Genomic DNA, 19769 nt, shown 5'->3' with positions numbered 1-19769 from the left:
ATCCGTGATTCGTACAACTAAACGGGCCTATCGTTCAGAATCGGCGATTTCTGTGTACACACGGACAAAATATCCGTGTAAAACGTTTGACTGCCCGTGACCAGATATAATATACCGGTAACCTTTATCCGACCACGAGAAAAGTAAACCGACCGTGTTTACACGATTACATTTGGATCAGGATTATAGAGGATGGAACCAACACGAGTAAATGAGAATCACTTCAGAGATGAATTACAGCATAGAGAAACGATTGAAAGAATCGAAGTCGTGTAAACTCGACTCGGTACTTATTTTTCAAATTTTAAAAAAAATTAAACTCTCTAATAGGTGTCTCTTGCATTGATAATATTTTCGAGAAAAACTATTACGAGTAAATGTACAGAAAATTTGAGAAATTTTTTAAAATATTTTCAATGTATGTTTACCGAGAAATGCATAACGATAACTTGAATCGCAAAGAATTATAAAACAAGTTCGATGCACAGTGCTTACGTCGAAAGAAGGTACTATAAAATCTCCTATAGCGTTACGAGTTAGTTTACAGAATAGCCAGCAAGGCCGTGCACAAGATATAAAACGTTGTTAGTAAATATTTCATTGGAATCGGTTACGTTAGTTTTGTAACTAGGGGACCATACAAATGGCTATAACTTGGAAACAAAGCGAAATAGGCCATAGATTTATATCAACTTTTTCTATTGTTTCTCGAGGCTGAATTTAACTCTAAAGTTTGATATACACTCACCGGTGCGATAAATATTCTAATATCGTGGAATATTCTGAATCGAAGAAAAGTTGGCGATTAACTGGTTTGTAACGAAAATAGAATAAATTTACGTTTCATTGAACAGAAAATTAGAAGAGGAACGTATTACATCCATAGAGAATAGAAGAATAAAAGTTCGGTTTCGTGTTAGTTATCTGCACGGAATCGTATTACGCTCCGAGTCCTTTCTCGTATATGGAAATGAGTTTAAAAGTAGTCCAATAAATTCGAGCAAATAAAGCAAATATTTAAATTAAATGTGCGTTTAAAGTAGCGTCTGGTTATAACGTTTCCAACTCTTTTCTTGAAATTATCGAAATTCTCTCAGATTTTTAACCCCTGACAGTCTTGATACACCGAATGTAATGTCCCAGAAATAAGTTGCCAAACTATGGAAACCTTGTTCTACTCACCTTGAAAATAAAAATATCAGATCATATCGGACGTTTCCCAATACACGTTAAAAGCACATCGGTGGTGGTTTCGGAGCTAATAAAAATAAGAAACAAATATCGTATAAACGTGTGTCGGTTATGGCCTTGTTTTCGTGTTTCGTGTTTTTCAATACGAGAACTTTTCCACGTATAAAAATCTAGCTCCGACTGGATTGCACCCGACAACTCCGTACAAGTGATACATGTCGGCCATTTGGCTCTTGGAGTGGGCTATAATTTTCATTTTAAACGTAAACAATTGCATTAATAACACCAACGTCAACGACGAAAGATTTACCTTTAACGAGACCAGCGTGCAAACTATACCACTTACGATATAAATAACTCGAGATTACGTTTACAGATTAGTAAGAGTGCAAGCCGTTTGTATTTAACGGATAAACAATCGAGTGATAATCAGGTATTATTTGTTCACTCGCAGAAATAATTGTCGAGCAACGAATAACTCGAAAACAAGGTGTTATCGGATGAATTGTTTGTACGAACCTTTTTGTTTATTTTCGCGTCGACGTTTCGCCCGCGGATAATTTTCCAACAATACGAATGAATGAAAAGGTTATAAATATTTTGGTAGCGGAGAATAATAAGATGAAAAAAGTCAAGTTGGCATTGCATTATGTAACATTTAAGTTTCGAGTGGTACACATTCTACGAAGAAGGCGTTATGAACTTTCTCGCAAAACTCTACAGCAAACAAAAAGCATTTATAACCCGGTAAGAAAGTGTTTCCAGACGTGTGACCATTCCTCGTTTTCAAGGTTACTGGTGTATGCGCACCCAAAGTTTGGTTACTTGTTTCTGGGACATTCTGTACGTGTCCAAAACAACCTGAAGAATCTCATTTCCAAACAATCGAGGATAACGAATCGAAAGTCACCATCGAAATAAATGTTACACATTATTAATACCCAAGTTTATATAACATAGCGTTTATATAACAGCATCAAAGTTTTTACTGTATTAGATACCTCACTAGGCGATAATGCGATTTGAGTGATAGATCCTCTAATTCAGGGGTTGGTAACCTAATCCATAAGGAGGGTGTATAGAACCTAACTCAAACTTCCTAATCGTGGATACAAATAAAAAATTAAACATGGATTCAATATAATATACAGTAAGAATGTACCTATATACGTGTCTATAACTATATAATTATACATAGAAATATATATTGCGTTATATATATAACGTTTATTTATTCATATATATATATATATATATATATATATATATATATATATATATATATATACATACGCGACTCTTCATTACTTTTTTTATGACTAAAATTATGTCTCTTTTCGTCCGATAGGTTATCGACTCCTGCTCTAATTATTTTAAGGAACATATTAGACGCAAGGCAGTGCGTTGTAAAAATGTTAATAACCACACTTTTTTAAAGGTACAGAGTTGATTACATTTTTTACAACCTTCCGTCAACTACCGATTATTTTTTATTATTTCCGCCCAGCATTATACTTTCCAGATTATTCCTCCATGTTCCGGTTACATCTCGTTCCACTTTGTTGAGTCTTATCACGTTTCACGTACCGAAACCACTTAAATTTCGTAGGTTACGAATGATCTCTACACTTTTGGTTTTCGAGACTGAAATATTATTTTAGTTTTTACGTTTACCTGCGATGAAACTAATAAACGGTCTCTTCTATCGATTAATACTTTTAATAATGCGATACAATTTCGTATACATAATCTTCTGTCGTCTTATGTTAATAAGGTATACACGTACGTGTCTGCAATGACACCGATTCAATATGTATAATTTCCATACAAAATCTTTTCTTCGATCAGTTCTAGTTATCACACGTGTGATATACATTGTATTATTTGTTTAATTTCTTCCAAATATTTCCCTTCGCAAGTCTTGCATTTATTTTCATTTCTATCGCGTTAAACAAAAATCAATTAAATCCTCCAATTTAAGAATTTCATCATTTTTTAATTCTGGTCGTATTAATCCTGAAAATAATCAGCATCATCGATCGAAACGTCGATCGCAATAAACGTTGAGTTTCGGGGGTAAATAATGGCTTTCGTCGGCGAAGAATCCTTAGATATTTTAATACCTTTATCATCGAAGGTCGCTGCGAGTCAATATTCTTTTAATACACCAAACGACAAATTGACGTTTCACGTTATATTAATAAATTCCATTTAATACACCGACCCTCGAGAAATTCGCTAATATTCCATCGGATATGCCCCTCGAATAAAAACGAACGAACAACGGACTTTCTATAAAATGTATGAAATTCTCTCCGTTCCCTTATCAGAGTGAAATCTGAAGGGGGTATCCGATGTAAAAGTTCAACGTCCAAGGGACACGTGCGCTGTACGAAGGTCAAATGACTTGCGAAATACGAATAACTACTGACGTCACAATTCCTAACGCGGCCACCGTAACCGTGAGGGTTTCATCTCGCAAAAAAAAATATATAGTATATTTCTCGAGAAGGGTCGACGAACGCGCGACACGTGCGCAAAGACGAGGCGCGCGAGTTATTCGATTTCAGCTCCACGTAGATTCGCGAGCGCGGCGCATCGAAAACATATTTTCCAGGCACGGTGGCCCGGGCTGGGTTAGGTCTGGGTTAGGTCTCGGTAACGTTGTCGCGCGGGTACACGTGGATGACGCGTACACGCTGCCAGACGCGGACTAAAGTTTACGGCGGATAACATCGATGAAATTTAAGTCACACTCGATCCCATTGCTAGCCAGCACCGTTGTAGATAGGTGCACGCGTAACCGGACCGACTTATGCATCGAATTTTACATACACGCCCTATGTGCCGCGCACGCACGTGAGCGGCTCGTATATAGGCGCGTGGGTGGTGGGCACATAGGAGAAGGGTGGGTTCGTTGGTTCACCTCGATGTGGCGCGACGGTGGCGGTGGCACTGGAACGAGAACGGTAGGGAGCAAGAGCGAGTAGGAGCGAGATACGAGCGTGAAAGGGAATAGGTAATAACGTGGGATAACAGAAAGAGAAGGGAAGACGCAAATAGACGTGGGAAAAAGAAAGATAAAGGAAAAGGGATAAACAGAGCGAGAGGAAGAGGCGTAGCGGGAGACAGGACGATGATAAAGATAGGGAAAAGGAAAGTAACGAAGAGGGAAAGGGAAAAGCCTTGCGCGCCGCGGGGGTGGGGTGGGGGGTGGGGCGGGGAGGGGGAGAAAGAGAGAGAGGACGAGAGGAGCGATGCTCTGCGCACGTGCGGACCACCGGCACCTCGATCGATCCTCCTCGTTTCGAAGAGTCGTTACGAGCGGAGTACCGGTACTCTTCGAGCTGGTACTAACAGCCGTACTGTCAGACAGCCGTAGTATGGTACTCGAAAATTTTCAGGCATGCGAAACTAAAGAAACACTCCTTACGATGGCACTTTCATTGTTAAGTGTCACCGACCCTGGATTCGACAACTTGTTTTTAATTCCTCCGCCGCGGCTGCTGCGTCGCGAATCACACAATGGAATCTCGATTAAGCGAGCTAATTGGGGGGACACGATGTTTTCAACCGCCGAACCGACACGGGAAACTTCTGTTACGAAAATTTAGCAATTTCCTTCGTTCTCCGTTTTCATTTCCCAATCGTTCTCAACTTGTCGGTTGTAATTGCAGTTATTATTCTAAACTGTTGATCGTGAGAGTCGTCATGAGTTGCTTATTTTCCAATCTATCTTACGGATGCTTAAAAATTTAAATAATGCGAAACGAGACGTACTTTATTTAATTCAGATGTAGCAATTACGAGCTGAAATATGTTTTTACGGTCGCTGTGCGTACGAATTTACAAAAGAAAAATTATGTAGCACGCGTTTGAAAAATTTCCTTTAATTGTAGCTTTCCAATTACGTAGCTAAGCATATGGCTTGTGCAAAAGGTTTACTGTCCGATGATCGTTTTCGATTCGTAATCGAACGTTCGATTATCCGAACAGTGTCATATACGAAATAAAAATAAACGTTCTATATGTGTGTCAGGGTAGATTTAGATATACGTTACAGTTCTGCAGTACGAAGTAATGAATAAGAAAATAGAATGTCGTTCCAAAGATAACTTTTCAAGTGATTCGAAAACATTCGTTTCTTTAGAAATAGGCTTTCGGATAGTACGAGGCACGGAAAGAAGCCAACTCCACTGAAATAGTCGTGTTAAAAAGAATCTGTCTGCTCGCAGCTTAGAAGTTCCGTAAAAATACAATGAAAGATGAAAAAAAAAGAAAAACTCTTATTGTTAGAATTTCGTTTAGTTTCGTCGGCAGAATATAAATGTAATCGATCAATTGTCCGTGTATCTTGTCTCCCAACTAGTTCAAACAAAGTTCTAAAGTGCTCTTCATTATTCCTTCAATTAAAACTTTGTACGATCCATTAGATTATTACTTTTAAATTTGTTAACGGAATATCAAACTTTTCGTTCTTGCATTCGAATTAACATCAAATTCCAAATAAAAGACTATTCGCGTTCTGCTCTGAACGTAATAATTAACGAAATACTCGCAAGAATAAACAATCTTTTGATGCGACGTATTATATATTTCTACGTTTATTATTCGTGCGTGTGTATTTTCAAAGGTATGCAATTATCTTCCCTGTTAATTTGTCTAAAATTATTTGAAAAGAAAATCACCGATTAACGAAATTGCGTTTAAATTATAGATTCGAAAGGGTTAATTGAATTTTCAGTATGTGCTCAAAATTGTGTCCATTAATATCGGGACAACGGTACGGTCCGTTAATTAACGACAAAAGGACGCGATCAATGGTTTCGGAAGTGTAGGTGCAGCACGCGTTGCAACAATTCGTTCTTTCATATCCTCTACCATCGTTGGCAGTTCACAATGAACTTGATCTTTTTAACGCGCCCGTAGAAAATAATCCAATGACGTCGAGTCGGTTGCTTTTTACGCGTTTTCCCTCGTATAAGAATCCACGATCGAATATCGCTGAACCTACGATTCTGTAAAATTCAAACTTTGGAAAAACGTCATTTTATACAAGTCAATTTAACTTCGTACAAATAAAAAAAAAAAAAAAACCGATTAACGACCGATCGAAACATGCGGTTTTGTTTCAGTTTTACGACTTCTTGCCAAAGTGTGAATTTCTAAAGATCGACGTTGAGAGATTTATGAGCTCGTAAAATTATTCTCAAGTCGAACAAGGTTACTTTGTATACATATATAATTACGTGCATAGATATTGAATATGTGCAACGTACATAAAACATTTTCCATTTTCGCGTACATTCGTTAGACGTGATATACTTTGGCAGTGTATTAGACTTGGAACTTTCGAATTCAGTAGTATCGATTAAGATATTAATTGTAGGCCGATCGGTCCAAAGTCCAGAATGTGGAAAAAGAGTTGGTTGTTATGGTTCGAACATTGTAAACACATGGCCACAAGCCTGACATAAAACAATACTAAACGGCCGCTATCGATAGTAACACTTTTCAGTGAACACATAATACGAGGAATAGGTATTCGGTGACCCAGATTGGGCAATGGTTGAAACGTTTATTTCGATATACATATGCACGTATCTTTTAAAATGACGCACGACTATTCCAGGCATAGGCAGCTCTAGCAAGGTCGTGATAAAAATTTGATCTATATATCCAAGGATAAACTGTTTTTATCCAATTTTTATCTCAGTATCTCAAACTACGTTCTCCGATCATTATTTTGTTACGTACTACTAATAATTAATAGTTGAAAGAAAAAGAAGATACAAAATATTGGTACAAATATTTTATTTAATTTTTTTTTCTTCACAATGAGCGCATAACGTAATTGACATTGTTTCTGCGTGGAAATTACAAACATATTTCAAACTATACATTGCATTATATTTATTATCATTGCTTACACAGATGTAATGTTTGTTAGAAAAACAAATTTTTTCCTTTACAATGGATACATAAGGTAACTGACATTGTTTCTGCGTGTGAATTATAAACATATTTCAAACATTCGTCGTATTATATTTATTATCGTTGCTTGCTATTTATTACGTACACAGGTGTAATGTTTGTTAGAAAAACGTGAAGTGGCTGCTCTTTTACTTTTCTTTACTTTTCTCCCAGTTGTTTCGGTTGCATGTTAGAGAACTTCTCCCTTGACGGTTCTGGGGTAAGTGTTGTGTAGTTCATCATCGTCCTCTTACCAGAAAGCAACACCACCTTTCCGACTCTGTTCAAGAACAAAGTCCCCATTCTTTAGCAATACTTTCCTCAGACGTACAATCAGTCTGGTCATGTACAAGTACTGATCCTCCTAGTAAAAAAAAAGAAACGTAATTATATTTTCAACGAAGACTGGTTTCGTAAATTTAAATTTGTAAATTGAATTTCTTCGAATAAAACGCGAAAATTGTTACAATCTGTTCGATGAAGATTACTAAACTGTTCTTCTACTCTTTTCACCGATCGAGCAATAAAATATGAGAGAACGAAAAACAAGTAACCTTCGTTGAAAAGATTACTTAGTTTCTATCGTAATCTAAATGTTACGTATAAACATCAGTGATAGTAATAATAAATACATTTTTCAAATATACATTTCTGATTCAAACGAAGAAAATTGCGACAAAAATACAGGAGCATTGCAATGGAATTAAAAAATTAAACGAAAAGCCAACATTTGTTGTCGTACCTCCCACGTTTAAATATTGATTCAAACGAGAAGATGAAAGGGAAATATAAAATTCATTGTGAATTCAATAATTGATTATTCGATTCTTTATCATACTTACGTTAATTTTTATATACCGTTTCACGTTAAAGGATTAGGTGAAGGAAGATTTAACATTTCACGGTTTCTCTATAGTTTCTATAGAATGCATCCCCCCTTCCACTTACCCCTATTCCTCCCACTTCATTTTGTGCTGGACCGGAAACTCGAAAGATAGTAATCTTAAATCAGTCCCACGCTACTCGATAGCCAAGAGGCCCAACGTAATCGTCAGCCGCTGCCAGCCAGTAAAATTATTTTTTTTTCCCCCCTCACTTACCCTCTTTCAAGATCAAATACAACTTGCAACCCTATCGTAAATTCATCGATGGCAGGCCATCGTCCAACCATCCGACCTCGACTCTCTTCAAAAACAGGTTATGGCTAACACGCGTTTCAAACCGCGAAATACGATTGCGGAATTAAAAACTTTCGAAGCGACCAATAAATCATAAGGAGAAATATACGACAGAACAGTACAAGCTTTTAACCCTTTTACGATCTTCGAATCTTGTTTCTTCCAACACGGTCGTATCACTTTTAAAAACTTTCATCTAGTTCTTAGTAATACACCTTAGCGTGCTACCAGAAACCTTTGTACCCGAGAAATACACTAATTTGAAAGTGTACGAAATATAGGTGTACTCGAAGATAGCGAAAGAGGCGAAGAATATTAAAAATTTATCAATCCTCGTTTCCTCGACATCTATTAAAAAAGTTTTCATCCCTAAAAAATCCATTTACACGATAAAAAAGAAGAAGTTCTCTAAGATGTCGCAAATGTAGAAAATTTCTTCGCGAAAGGCAACGTTCGGACTAAATACGTGCAAGTTGTCGCGAGTGAATAATTTCAACGCGATGTATCGATTTTGAACGGATCAAGAATATAATAACACAATTGTGTATAATATCGAAAGAAACGAGTTTCGCATACTCGGGTTATTTTGTCCCGACGACCTCGAGTGTACAGTTAAATCGAGAACCTAGCAAGGTTGTTTTCTCCAATTTCGATGGTTGCCACGTAAAAAGTGGAAACCTTTTGGACTATCATCGGTACTTGTAGCCGATTTAACGAGACACGTGACTTCCACGGAGGCAAAGAGAAACAGTCTCGCGAGGCGAAATATTGTTCAGCCTCTGTGTAATTGTTCCTTCTCGTGATCGAATCACTCGGCAGGGAGTCATTTATGTTGAATGAAAAACCCCGAGCTCTGGCGAGCCTTCGATCGAGAGTTCATATTTCATAACTGTCGTGTACCAGTTCGAAAGAGAAAAAGAGCCAAGATATAAGCTGACCGCGGTAAAGACCGCTGTCTTTATTTCAGTCGCGATCCCGTATGTATTTGTTGGTTACATAAATTATCGATGCAGTAAAGACGAAAGCACGCTGACGTGTTCGCCGTGAATTTCTTTCGCGGGCATTAAGAGACATAAGTAGTTACGCGGGGTAAGTCACGTAACCACTTGAGTCGATATCTCGGTAGCCGGTGAAAATAACGCAAAAATTCTCGGTGACGCGTTTAACAAGAAAGTATCCGTCGTTCGCGATGCGTGAAGATTTTTAAAAATGTTCTTACACCGGCATTTAACTATTCGAATCTATCGTGTATTTCCAGTTTTCCACCTAGAAAGGATAACATGTAGGTATCTTCTTGTTCGTAATTGCACGGTTGCCGAGACAGGCTTTCTAAACAACCTTGGGATCCACTTTAAATAGTAATTTTTCGTGCGCGATTATCCGTTACGTCTACACTTAACAATTTTCCGTCGCAGAATCGGAGCGGAGAAATATCGTTTATCACAGTTTTAAAATATAATGTAATAATAAATATATATATATATAATATATAATATATGTATAATATATAATATATAATAGATATATGTGTATGTATATATATAATTATAATACAGTGATAACGATTAATCGTAATATTAACCAAGTACACCGGTTCGTTGTATTTGTTTTATATTATTCTTCTCACCGACGAAGAATTAAAATATTGACCTTACCGATATTGAAAATCACTTGCAACGCCAACAAGGTCAATTTTTCAACGTGCGTCGACTAAGCATTTTTTACTCGACCGAGTGCCAAGTAGCTTCGGTGCTCGAAGTGCTGAACCCTTTCTCTCAATACCACCCTGTATATCAATCATATCTATTGTTCGCTCAAAATGAAGATAGAGTGTGTGCGTTGACGATGTTGTATGAATTCTATTGTATCTGAATCCATTCGAGGAATAACCCTCTGAAAACACGGCTCTGTTGCAATCGTATGATTTTGTTTACACGCACTCTATCTATACACTGAACGGACAATAGCAAGATATTCTCCACGGGTAATGCAACGAATGGCAAAGCATTCGCATAACGATGGTTCCACCGTACTTTGTAGTATTCGTTAGGTTGCGTCAGAATTTAAAACGAACTTACAAAATTGAAAAATTGAAAACACTCGCCAGAGTGGTCGAGTTGTGGGTACTTTTTCATTTTAAAATTCATATTGAAAATAACGAGTTATCTTTCGATTCCATTTAAAATAGCGATTGAAAAGGTTACAAATTCAAAATACGATAATAATATCCTAGTTTTATTCTTTAATGTAAATCTCCCGTTGAACGCAATCGTGACCAGAGAGAGTTATTTTTGTAATAAAATGAAGGTTTCGAATGTTAAAATTGGGCAAATTTTTTCACACGAAAATCTTTATTATAATACAATACAGGTAAATTGAACAGTAGACGCTACTTTCTTCGTTCTTGTTATAATAGATCGAATATCAAGATCCGTTGGCATATTTTCCACGCGTGTGTCGCGCAACGAAAGTATCGGTGTTTTTCTAATGATCATTCGCAACGGATCCGATCGATGAACGAACTCGTTTCAAGATCGAAGACAGGACGAGCCCCGCGCATAGTTAATCAACACCTAGCGAGATAATTCGTCGTTACGTTTCTCAAACCGGACGATCTTCTCCGACAGGTAGTACGAGCTCTTATTTTACGTTGTATCGTTCTGATTTTACACGCTTTTTACGTGCAATTTACACGCAACCTGTACTTTGAGTCAATTAGGATGCTTAAAGTAACAAGCCCGATGCATAATCGAGAGGTTTCGTGATCCTTGAAACTTACAAGAACGGAACGTGAAATACGTACGTTGAACGTTTCTAAATTGAGTCTTCGCTTTAAGTTACTTTCATCGAAATAAGAGCAACGAATATATCGTTACGGTGCAGCCATAAATCCTGTCGCGTTACGCGTGCCACAAATTCGGAGAATTGTGCACCGTTGTAACATTAATCGGATCTTCGAGGTATGGTACAATTTAATTACCACCTTATCGCGATGGAAAATTGTACAGTTGCGTAATCTTAATGGTATATAATTCAATCCGAATGCACGGGTCAATTAAATATCCATCGGCCTCGAAATGTGAGAAAATATCTACGATTTGACTAGAGAAACAAAGGAGAAGAAATTTTGATTTTTCCTTCGAAAAACAAGTCGATTGTATCGTTGACGTTTCGAAAGTAAGAAACGGTGAAATATCCACGAATAAATGCATCGCGCTGTCCGTTTTCGACTATATAATTCCAACCTGAACCGATATTCGTTACAATCAATATTTACAGGGTTATCGAAGTGGCTCCAGTCGCGGCGATCCCCTTGCGTACTACACGATATCCGCTTGCAAATCAAAATAATAGCTCCGATCTCGTACAATCGACCATTATTACAAAATACAGTACTTTCTCGGCAAATTGCTCAATTTCTTTGGGTTATCGTGCACCCTTTTAAACTATCTCTCGATCACCGTTGCACTCCCAAACGCGACGAATGGTCACTATTATTTTCCGCGTCCAGCTCGACAGAACCTTGTCGTTGTTTCGATCAAAGCTCCACGATCACACGGAAAAAGAACACGCAAGAAAACACGATAAAAGAGTCATCCCCGGGACACAGAATACGATTCCTGGATGAAAATTTTTGTCAAGATAAAATTGATTTCTCCAGTCAGAAGGGGAGAGATTATTAACACCAGAATTCTCGATAAATTTCGGTATGTTAAAGTATTCCTCTTGTGTATCTCAAGAAAATCGATGATCGTGGAAAAAGAGAAACTTATGAAATTAATTGTACAAAATAGAAAAATTCATAACGTTTTTGGAAAATATCCTTGGGAATTCCAAGTAAATTTCTTCGTAAAAGCAGTCGAAACTAGTGATTTCGACTGATTGGTGAATCTAGGGTTAAAAGTATTTAAAAATTTCTTGAACGTTATTTCTCGATTTGTAAGGACGCGAAAGAATATTTTTCCCTAAAATTGGTCAAATTTTCGATGTAAATTGAGCGAACGATGACTTAGAGGCCGCAAAAGTAAAACCCCGTATACGCAGATGGTGTAATTAGCTGTAATAGCGGGCAGTAACTGTAAATCGGCGCATGCGTAGAATGATCGCGAGCGTAAACGTACGAAGCTGTCTCCCCACTACCTCAGAATCCCCACCAGTCTTTTTCTCACTGATTTGACGTAGTTTGCCCAGCCCTGAGCTCCGAGCTTCGTACGCGGGCATCGACGAGCGCCCATACCTGGCCCAGTAAAACAAAACTGGTACAGGTAACCGGTAAAGTGTTTTATACTGTAATTAGTGTAAAATTTTCGGATCGAGATTATCAACGATAATATTCTTCAGTCTTCGTCTTGATCTTTTTTTTCTACACGGATTCAATTACTCCACTTTTCCGCAGTTATTTAATTCAACGCGGGCAAGCGCCCGTACCTGGTCCAGGAAAACAAAACTTGTACAGTTTACGGGTCGTGTATCATGGTATAAAATTTTCGAGTTAAGATTATCATCGACAATATTGTTCAGTCTTTTTCTTGATCTTTTTTTCCACATGGAGACAATTACTCCACTTTTCCGCAGTTATTTAATTGACTGCTTCTAGGCAGTGAGCAGTCGAGTAAAATAAACGTTTTTATATTATCAGTTACGAGGGGAGCATCTAAATAAAAGTCCTGGCTCGATAAAATTTCCAGGAAATAAAAATAGACGTTCTCGTGCAACTGGAATAGATGTTCTCTTCGTCGATGGCAAAGAGGGTTCTTAACACTTAGAAAGTTCTTTAAGTGTTTTATCGTCGATTACTTCTCAGTTTAATAGTTCTCGCGAAACTATTTGTTTTCATCTTTGTTATATCGTATCCGATATGAATTAATGATAATGTGTTATTACGTTGTATATAATACGACGCTGTATTGTCAAAAGAAATCACTCCCAATCAACTGTATAAATTTCCAATCGTACTTTGCGAAACTTGTCGCAATTGTTTTCCACGGAACTTATAATAAAAGTTCTAAAATATCCGTTCTATAAAAACAGCTTTTAACCCTAATGGTTTCCCCGGATCTTTTTCAACCCAACGCGTCCTCGTAATATAATTTTCTATAATTAAAGCTATTATAATACACGCAATGCTCCTACGTCTCTACCGCCCTCCCATTGTATTATAAAGTTAAAAACACGAGTTCCGTTCGGGACATTTTCCCCCTCCGAAGACCTTGACTGTATTGTCCAACGGAAGAGGACATTACGGTTAAAAAAAGTTCTTAAGATAAAAGTTTCACCCCGCGAAACTACCACAATATCTCCCGAAGTCTGAATAGAAAATAATTAAAAAAAAAATAAAAGTTAACTTTTTCTTTAATTCGTGCTCCGAACGCGTTCGCATCCGTGTCACGACGTTCTTTCATCGTCCAGGTCGGTCGTATCACGGGAACGTAAGAGAGGAGGCAAAATAGGGCGGTTCTTAGCCGCGGGGAGTAGTGTCTCTGAGTAGCCGATATACTTGAAAACGACTATACCACGTATCACGGTGCGCCGAGCGGGACACGTGACCGTTGCACCCGTCCCGCGGCCGAGATATGAAAATAATTCAGTTACGGAGAAACGGAACGCCCAGACGAGCGGAACGCGATGACAGATTTATCCAGTCGTTAATACCGGCGAAAAAAGAGCAGCTTTAATCCCGGTGCAAAATGAACACCGGCCCCGCGTCTCGTTATCCACGATATATACCATAGAAACGAGGGGACGACGTTAAAAAATCCGAATCAGAGGCTTCGAATCGCGGAGTCGTGTAATTACCGGCTATTGCGGGGCCTGGGTTAATTTGCATTTCGATGCAATTACGATTCAACGGCGTAATCTCATTTGCGTCGATATTACAGCCCGTGAAACTTCACGGAGCGTTATTGTTGTAACTGGCGTAGGATCGCGACGCCGACTCGTGCGTCGCACGTTCATTCTTCGAACGTTCGAGTCCTTTATTGTCGGTTTACGACGCCGGTAAATGTTGAAACAAAAGCATCTTCTCCCCCTCTTTGTTTCAATCGAATTATTTCTAATCGATCGCCCGATACCCGTCGCCTCAATTGTGTAATTATTACCGGGTATATTGTTTACGGAACGGCGCGAGATCCGTGAGGTTTCGATTTGTTATTTCAATTCGTTTAGAAATTATTTTTCGAATTGTTTCTCGAGTATCCACAGCGGGCAGTTTGAATACCAATACGAGGAGTTCTCGATCGACGTTTCGATGCGTTTCGTTCGATTTTAATCGATGGATGTTTGTTATAAATAACGGTGGATTCGTAGGTTCGTTCTTCTCGTTGTTGACGTACGAGTAGTGGTTACATTTTGGTGAGAACAGAAGATTGAAACGTCTACAGTGAAAAATTTGTAAATGTGTCATTTTTTGGAGTAAATTGGGTAGACGTATAAAAATGATTAAATATGAAGTTTTGAAATTTTCTATTCGATACATCGTATTTGTAATAAAAATAATGTTACACTGTGTATTGAGTTTTTGCTCCTTTGAGTTGATTTGAAAAAGACTCATTAGTCGATCGAATCTTTCCATTGAAATTGACTTTTGGACGTCCTTGGCGTCAACTCTAGTAGACTGAAAATTTGAATTACAATAGAGTGTGCTATTTTTTTTATTTCGTTCGAGGCTAAGCCAACGAAGTATTTCTTTTTTATCTTAATGTTTGTTGCACACTTTTACTTCGCACGAAGTAAAAAATTCACGAATTATTGATAATTTTATGACTCGTTATAACACTTACAATTTAGTGGCTGCAAAACAGATTGGTGACGATACGTTTCATGCATATGTATGTACATTGATATGCACGACTCGGGTATCTGGTAAATCGAATTGAACTTTCGATCGTTTCTAGGTTATATCCTAAACTTTGGCCCATTATCGTTAAAAATCTTAATAATTACTACGAAAAGAATCCGGGATAATAATTACGATTACTGAAATTATTAACTCATGATTACACTTTTGATTCTAATTGAATCGGTAAGTTGATAGAAAAGTTAAAAAAGACTTATTGAAAGATAAACTAATTTTTCATCGAATGATTACGAATTATTGATTTATTGCAAGTCAGTATTATCGTGATTGCTATTATCAATCAATTACAAAAATAATCACAAAGTATTCAGTTGCGGCTTAACTTTGTTACATGGTACAGCGGGATGTACCCATTAGTGTCCCTGAGCGGTCGAACTATTTGGCACTCAACCTAGTTTGTTACAATATCAACATTGACTAGATTGTTCAGTCACCTAATCGTAGACTACGCATTTCGCCACAACCTCTATCATCGTGTGTTGTGAAAGGAAATTCACCTTTTCGGACCTTTCGAATTCACCTTTGAACGCTATTTATACTGTATGTTATCTATTACGTAGTACAGATTGTGCTAAAAAATATCTTCAATTATATGAAGCTTATATCTGAATATGTATATATAGCAATGAAGTTTTTACTTTTACCTTGAAAATGTGAATAATCACAGAATTAACTGAAGAAGGTAACATACAGATTTTCTATTAACGAGTAAAACATTCTTGTATCTGTATTTGTGGAAATCTTAAACGTATATATGCCATGAATTATTATTTATTTCTCAAAAATTCGAATACATCGGGTATAGAAATACGATCTAAGTAAAAGATAAAACGTTGTAATGTAGATAATAATTTCACACGACGTCGAAAAATTTTAGAAAATGTAGAAGAAAATTTATACCATTCAACCGAGTATTAACAACCTATGCTCTTTAACTTTGAATGCAGAAATTACGATGAACTTTCTAACACGAGAACTGTATTAAATATTCATCGGTAACTCAAGTTCCTATTTTTACAATATTCAGGGTTTCTTTCGTTTTAATAAAATAATATAAAATCTTAATATATTTAAATCATTGATCTGGTAAATAATACAGTAATTAGTAAGTGTGTTATTTGCTTTCGGAGAACGTCAGAAAAATGTACAACACTTTTAAACAATATTTTCAATGATTCAGCGAAACTTGTGCTCGAATTTTTCAAAATTACACAATAAGAAACATATTCCAAACGCGTAGTCATATTTCATACTCTTTTATCGGCAAAAAATTCTACTAACAATAGAACTTGTTCGAACTTCGCGAAGCCTTTTTATAGAAAATCAATTGATCAAAATATCGCAGCATTAATTTACCGATAAGAAACGATCGCATCATTGACCAGTTTCTTATACGATATCCGATAATTAACAGAATTGGGTATCATTTGAATAATTGCTAATACATATTTTTCGAAAGTAATAATGCGAGCAATTTATCTCGATAATAATAATTATTCATTAATCGTAATCAATTCGCGAATTCTAAAGAAAATTAAGAGAAAAACCTATTGCAAGAAGGTCCGTGTCGGAAGAAAGGTTCGATTGCATCGGCTATTTCCTCTCATAGATTAAGAGAACTACTCGTATCCTGATGCAGATATGCAAATTGCAAAGGCAAAATTCAAGTTTCTTGCATCGTATGTAAGGAAGACCGAAGTTGATAGGCCAGTTTTTCAATGTTTGATTTTTATATTTGGCAAGGTATATATTTGAGTATCCGATCAAATAATTAAAGTTGACTCAAAGTGATAACAATTATTTTAATACTTTTCTAATACCTTCCATGCTGATCAACTAACCTCATGATCGGGGTTGGTAGACTTACAGTATGGGGTAGGTTGATTACAGGAACAATCAGTTAAGAAAATTTCATCAGTAACTTATCTTAATGGTAATAAAATAACACGATGTCAAAGAAATTGTTTTATTGCAAAATATCGATTATTTTTCTCTGATATTTTAACAATAACCTAAACATCAAAATTGCTTATCCCGACAACAAAATAACAATTTAAACCTTTATACTAGCTACAACGCTTTAGTTTGTTACAGAAACTTAAACATGTAGATACCTTTAGTTTTTATGTTATCTAATCACTACCTTCACAGTCTGATAAACAATTCTAACACTCGTAGAAAAGTAAATTTCCTTCTGCACACCTTTAGTAAACTCCATATCTTGCACGAACTACATTGAATCCATTTTTTCCTTCTGAAGTATGTACTTTCTGAATAAAATTCAGTGCATTCGATACACATTGCATCGTCTGTGTAATCAGAGGAGCAATTAGTGCCTTCCTCTTCTTTTTCTTCTTCTGTCTGTATTTTTCCTATAGTTTTCATAACTTTTTCCTGTACGCTTTATTTTCTTCTTCTTAATTCTCTGTTTATGTGTTCTTGAAAGTTTTTGCTCGATAAGCTTTTTCTTTTGCGATTACTAATTGTGCATTCTTAACGTAGTCCTGCATTAGAAATTATATCTTCCAATGTTAATAAAATCGAAACTGTATTTGTTGAATCGTTTAAAGACGATGACTCAATCGTGTTTGTACAATAGCTAGTGTTTATTTGTTTTTCAGGAGTTACTGGTTGTTGCTCACTATTTGTACGAGCAGACGATTATCGATCGGTGCAATAAGTGACTGCAACTGGTCTATCAATCGTACAAGCACTAGAAAACACAGATTCTAGTAAATTATATTTTCATTAATTGAAGAAATCTCTGTGACTCTAAATTCGGATTGCGTATTGTTACAATTTACTTACGATAGAAATGCAATTCTAATTAATTCTAAAATGTTGTAAACACTTGCAGTTTTTCCAGGATGACAAGCTAACCAATTATCAGAGGCTGTGTTGAAATATTTTTTGAAAAGTCCAGAAACGAGGGACTTTTGGAACTTGTAGCTACAATGAGGAAGGGAACGATAGCCCAGTTGTGCTATTGCTCTTAATATAAACAAGGACTTTGATAGACAGGTGCGAATCATTATTGTCATTAGAAGAAACGATCTTTCTTTAGATGATTTCACCTGCGCCAAACAAAATGTTTCACAGATTTAACGAAGCTTTCTTCTTTCGTCCAACCTGATTTGTTGGCATCACCGGATGATTCAAGTGGTTCACCTTGAACAAAATAATCTTTATAATTTACACGAGGATGCACAAAAAACGCTGGAACTATATTTACCAGGGATGGGACACTCGAAACCTCGAAAACCCTCGAAACTTTTTGTTTCTTTTCCGATTCGAAACCTGACCGGCCTTTTTATCACTCCGTAAACATTCGTTTATTCTATAAATATTAATAGACTCTTCCCAAAAATCGTACACTTTGAAACTCTTTCCAAACATTTATATTGCGAAATTCATCAATTTTCGTACATATTCGAAAAGGTATTCCGATTCTTGCATCGTCGTGAAGACTCTCCAAGATTCAAACGGGTATATACACTATTTAAATTATTAAAAAATACAGCTGTATTGTGTTTGTTAAAAGATGTAGCTCTTGAAAGACTCCTAACTTATGGTGATCTAATTAACAATGATGTATGGAATTTGACAAGCAATCTTGCGTACTCGTTCGCAAAATTTCTTTGATTCGTAGAAAATTAACTCATGATAAATATCAGCATAATATTTGATAAATATCAGCATGACAAGCTTCTCTTGTATAATCGATTAAAGCTTTTTCTTCTTCATCTGTAAAAATCTGTCTTTCTCTCTCATATCTGACTCTAATCAAAACTAACTAAAATCTTGAAGATGTTTGGATTTTCTACGTAATTAATTTGGAAATCTATACAATTTTTTATAAGTTATATTGTATAATATTTCTTTTAACTTTGAACCTCTATCCGACTTTCTTTGTCCTTGTCACATGTCCTCATTCATCATCGGGGTTGGTTGACCAGCTAGTCGCGTAATACCGAACGTTATTAATCAACCTACCCCTATAGGGAACCAGCTCCCCTAAAGTGCATTTATACTCGTCCAGGATAAAAATGTCTAAAAAAAATGAACATCTTTCAAAATATTTCAATGCGCACAGTGGCGATTATTCGCTCTCAGTGTGCTAGATTTAGCACGACCCGTAGCTGCCAAACGGGCCGACACAGAAATTTAAACGAAAACGTTAAAATATTCGAAATAATTCGACGCGATTGCGCAACAAACATCGGATTTTTTATCTCGAGAAATGAAAAATCACGGCTGGTAGAGTTGAGGAGATACATTCGTGCGCGCGACTCGGTAACCCCGGCCAGAGATGGATAAAATTCTCACTCGTCCATGATCAGCCATACATTTCCATTCTTTCCGCGAGGAAAACTCCGTATAGAAAAAACGCTAATTAGCACAATACGAAAAAATATTTATCGTTTCAAGTTCCATCGCAATTACTCCGCGTTCCCTGTCGGGGAGTAACAAAGCGTATTACAGAGGCGAAAAAAGAAGAAAAAAGAAAGAAAGAAAAAAAAATGGCGCGAAAATCACCGAGAAAGTTTCCTAGTTCGCGAATCACGACTCGT

The 19769-nt window shown here is 36.7% G+C and overlaps 1 protein-coding gene and 1 long non-coding RNA gene across 3 annotated transcripts in view; one reads left to right on the top strand and one right to left on the bottom strand.

Moving 5' to 3' along the window:
- LOC143155116 (uncharacterized) overlaps positions 1-19769 on the top strand; it is a 56525-nt gene that overhangs the window by 32694 nt on the left and 4062 nt on the right. The gene's annotated exons all lie outside the window — the stretch shown is intronic.
- LOC143143737 (uncharacterized) lies at positions 18067-18653 on the bottom strand. Its single transcript, XR_012991233.1, has 2 exons — positions 18431-18653; positions 18067-18366 (listed from the first exon to the last, which is right to left on the bottom strand). It is a non-coding gene; the product is annotated as an uncharacterized LOC143143737 (long non-coding RNA).

This window comes from Ptiloglossa arizonensis, chromosome 2 (assembly GCF_051014685.1).
Source record: "Ptiloglossa arizonensis isolate GNS036 chromosome 2, iyPtiAriz1_principal, whole genome shotgun sequence".
Classification (NCBI taxonomy): domain Eukaryota; kingdom Metazoa; phylum Arthropoda; class Insecta; order Hymenoptera; family Colletidae; genus Ptiloglossa; species Ptiloglossa arizonensis.
Note: the sequence above shows the minus strand (reverse complement) of the source record. Positions and strands in the feature narration are given on the sequence as shown.